Source organism: Lathyrus oleraceus, chromosome 4 (genome assembly GCF_024323335.1).
Source record: "Lathyrus oleraceus cultivar Zhongwan6 chromosome 4, CAAS_Psat_ZW6_1.0, whole genome shotgun sequence".
NCBI lineage: Eukaryota > Viridiplantae > Streptophyta > Magnoliopsida > Fabales > Fabaceae > Lathyrus > Lathyrus oleraceus.
In genome coordinates, this window is record NC_066582.1 from 42,437,440 (window position 1) to 42,442,301 (window position 4,862).

General features: G+C 31.5%; 1 pseudogene; it reads left to right on the forward strand.

Moving 5' to 3' along the window:
* The first annotated feature begins 3,974 nt into the window (after window positions 1–3,974).
* On the forward strand, window positions 3,975–4,632 carry LOC127135901 (protein FAR1-RELATED SEQUENCE 7-like; annotated as a pseudogene).
* Window positions 4,633–4,862: the final 230 nt, after the last annotated feature.

The following is a 4,862-nucleotide window of genomic DNA, read 5'->3' on the forward strand; positions in this document are numbered from 1 at the left end:
GGAAATGGTTAATGAACAGTGCACGAAATTTAAATGATTTTCACTCAAAAACACATTTTAGAAACAATGGCATTTGCAAAATATCCAAATTATTCACCAATTTTAAATTGTGAAATTTCCCTCCAAAATTCAAGTAAAAATGCAAAAGTTCATATGATGAGAAATGATGCAATTCAATGCAAGATTATGAAATTATAGGTCATGACAAGAATTTAGCAAAAAGAGCCACATGATTTGGAGTTATGGTTTGAAAGTTATGCACTTTTGAAGTTCAATCCACACTTGGCCATGTTTTGATCATATCTCTTCAACCACAAATGAGAAATTCATGTTCTTGGACTTTTTGGAAAGGTGAGAGCAAGATCTTCAACTTTCATGTTGGACAAAATTTCATTTGAAGCCTTCTTGATGATGAAATCTTGAGGAGAAAACCTTTCCATTTTTGGCAATTCCGAATTACAAGTCACTTACTATTTTTGGAAAGTTTTCATCTGACCTCAAAGTCTTCATTGTTGATGTTTGAAATGTTAAACGAGACTTGTATGGACATGAATGAGGCCTCTCTAAACATCTCCCACCTTCAAATCCATGGTTGAATGCACAGTTGACTTGTGTTGACTTTTCTAGGGTTTCAGTTGACCTGACTATGCTCAGATGAAATTCAAACCTCTATCACTTGAGATCTTGATTCAAAATGATATCATGGTTCATATGAACTCTTGTGAATTATCATGGTGCCCAAATTCTCAAGAATGGCCACCATCTATTGCTCAATGGCTGCCTTTGACTGTCTTGACCTAGTGTTGCTTCATCTGCAAGTAACAAGGTTAGATGACATATTTTTGTACTTTTGGTTAATAAACAAATGAAAAGCAATGATATACATATGCCAAACATGCTTGGTGATCAAGAACCACACTCAAAAAGACAACCCACCCACAGGGAAGGAGGCAAAGTGCACAATGATCCTTGAGGCAATGATATGATATGATGTGATGCCATGAGGGATCTTAGGGACAAAATTGGGGTCTTACAGGTGTGTCTCTCATAAAGATGTTGCTCTAAAATAAGAAGTCCTGCCATGTTCAAAGCTCCTTAGTGAAAAACTCCCCCAACACTTCTTACTACATAAATCCAAATGCATAAACTTTTATCAATTCTCTCTCATTCATACCGTGTTACTACACATACACTAATTATCACTCTTTATATACTATTTTAATATATCATAATTTCATAACACTACTTATTCAACTTTTTCTTTCAAAAAATATAAACCACATAATTCTTAACAATAAACAATTACATATAAGTTTGAAAAATTCATGGCATCAAATGGAGTTCTTATTCATTCTACTTTCATAGACACCTTCACAATTATGAAAATATCTCTCCATGTAAGTCTTTAAATATTTTATTTACTATAATATTTTAACAAATATAAATTCAGCATTGTATCTTTAAGTTTGATCATTTGATTTACTTTTTTTATACCGTCATATCCAGAAATTGATCCATATGATATTAATATGTATCAAAATGACATGAACAAAACATGGACATTCTTAAACAACGAAGGTATTCAACATTTTACTATATATAACAGAGACAATGATCATCCCCTTGTAATAAGTGGTTGGAGGTCTATTGTTTAATAATATAACCTCTCTCATAATGTTGTTGTTCAAGTAGGATATTCTGGTGACAATATATCTGGAATCATGGACTATAAAACAATATCATGTAAACAAAATTTACCACGTTATCACAGTCGATGCTTATGCCATGAAAATATTTTTGAATTTGATATTATACTCACCCCTGTTAATATCAAATTTCCAAATTTAGTAAAGTTCTTCTACTTGTTTTTTTTCCAATACGTTTTTATTTGATATATTATTCTTTAACTTTTTTCCTATTTTTTATTTTTTAGTAATTGCAGGAAGACTTTGTTTCAATATTAAGAGATTATGACTATCAGTATCTTCTTCTTTGTAGTGATAACGATAAGAAAAAGTTGCTTGCTATATTAAATATCGCAAACCCTTGCAAAACGAAATTGGCATACGAATGGGAAGACTTTCGTGAATCCAATGTGTTCAGAGCATGTATATATGGTCCATCCATAAAGACTTATGTTACCCTGTTATTTATCTCTTCTCATATTTTATAAAAGAATTTCATTTCATCTTCCAAGAACAAATTTTCATTAAATAAAGTATTTTGAATTGATAATCAGATGAATTAGATAAAGGTTATGTGTTTCACCACTTAACTAATATGATTTTTTCCTAAAAGTTTGGGAGCGGTGACACCACTCCCAATATTTAACTGGATATATTTTTATTGAACTAATTACAATCTGTTACTAAAAAAGATCGGCAACGCCGCTCCCATGCATACGCACGAGTTACCTAGTAGCTTTTTCAAAACAATGATACTAGAACACACAATTTATATTATATTACTATGTTTGGGTGGCGTTTAGAGTGAGAAAGCATAATACTTTTCTACCATGGTGCAATAGCAAAATGACCGCCATGTATCCATAGTGATTTGTTCAGAGACAATTTTTTAAAATAATAAATCAGACAAAACTTAATATTTATTAGTAATTTTTTCTATTATACACCTCCACTTTACTATTTTGAACCGATGAAGTTTGTTATTGTTTATCAACCGATTTCAACTTGAATTTGTAAACTCAACCTCATTTTCGTGAAATATGGAGTTTCGTATGTTTTCTGAAACTGGTGACAAAAATTAAACCTATTTCCTTCATTACAAAAATCCTCATCATTGATCATCTTCGACGAAATCATTATCTTCGCAAGTGGTCGGAAATTGCCATCGACAACGAAATTGAAACCACCGCAAGAAATCGTCTGATCGGTTGAAAGCACTGACATGATGAAAACATAGGTTAAAGTACCGAAAATCTTCCCAATTTGTTTGTCATCTGCATTTTTTCCCTTCAATTTCTCAAGATAATTAACTTTTAAGCTGGATTTATTAAGCTTCAGAAGTTGATATTGTTGAATCTTAGGCATGTAATTGTGTTTTAGTTATGTTTGAATTTACTGAAAGAGTTTAGGTTTTTTGTACGACATTTTTTCCTTCCATTTCAAATTAAGTATTAAGTTTGATTGATTAAGCTTCAAATGTTAATTTTGTTGAATGTTAGGCATGTCATTGTGTTTTAGTTAAGTTTTAATATGTTGAAAGGTTTTAGGTATTTTGAAAGACATTGAATGTAGTTGTTAAAATTGTTTTGTGTAATATTTGTAGGTAATTATGAATTCCATGGATATTGGGGAGATTATATACATTTTCAAGGGTGTGCAATGCACTGACCTTACCAATGTTTCTTCTGAGGTAGGTGTGAAGTAATTGTTCATATGCTATAAATTTTGTTTGTAACCACAACAATGTTGTAGTTAATTTACAATCGATTTGTAGGAAAGTAGGTATTATGATGAGAGTGGAAACTCGTCATCCTATGAAGAAGATGTAGGAGAGACGAACAATAATGGAAATGGATGCAACTTTGATGCTAAGAATGCAGTTGATTTAATGGCTGATTTAGAGAAAAAAAATGATGAGGTACCATTTCCGTTCACTAGAGGTGGCTTTTATGTTTTATAACTAATATCATGTTTACATGGATTTGTTGGTAAAAAGAGTCATGTTGTTAGGAGTAGCAAAGGCGTAGTAGTCCAACAAACATTCCTTTGTCATTGAGAAAGTGTAGGAGATGAAAAATTTATAAACTCAATATCTAGGAAAAAAGAACATAAACCTATAAGTCGGTGTGGTTGTGAAGCCAAAATAGAGGTTCACCTTGATTTTAGTTTATGGTACATTAAATTATTTGACAATGCCCATAACCATTTGTTTGTTAGTAATAAGTATGAGAGGGTGCTTCCAGCACATAGGAATATGAGAGAGTACAAAAAATACCAAATGAAAAAAAAATGAGAAAACCTGGTATCCCAACCTCATGTATCTATAGTTTCTTAGTTACACAAGCTAGTGGGTATGAGATTGGTGGTGATTCTAGAATAGACATATACAACGAGAAATTTAAGGGATTTGGGGCTAAGAATTATGAATCCGATGGTGCACTTGATTTCCTTAAGGGAATGTGTCATAAAGATGAAATGATATATTAGAAATATATTGTGAATGAGAATGGTATGCTTTAGGATTTTTTTTGGTGTGATGGTGTTAGTCATATGGACTATTCATTATTTCGTGATGTGTTGGCATTTGATGCGACCTATAGGAAAATAAAGTATAATACACCCTTAGTGATATTTTCTAGATTAAATCATCATAATCAAACTATTATATTTTGTAGTGCTATCATAGGTGATGAAACTAAAGAAACTTATGTGTCGCATTTGAATAACTTCCTTGAAATGGTGGAAGGGAAGTGTCATGTATCTATAATAGCTGATGGAGATTTAGCAATGAGAAATGCAATAAGAAGATTTTTTCCATATAATAATCATCATCTTTGTGCTTGATATTTGATTCGGAATGCTTCTAGTAACATAAAAAAATCCAAGGTTTGTTTAAAAGTTTAAGAATTGCATGTTAGGTGATTTGAAGTTGAAGAGATTGATGTGAAATGGGATGATATTGTAAGTGAGTTTGGTTTGGAAGAGAACCCTTAGATGTTGGAAATGCATGAAAAGTAAAAGGATTTGACTATGTTATTATTGTTAGTTAAAGTTATTTTTTAATTCAGTACATGTTTACTAATAAATCCTAGTCCTAAGGGAAGTTAGATTCTTTAGGAGGAAGTCCTATATTTTAGGATCACTTTCTTTTATTCCTATTTTATCGCCATGCAATAC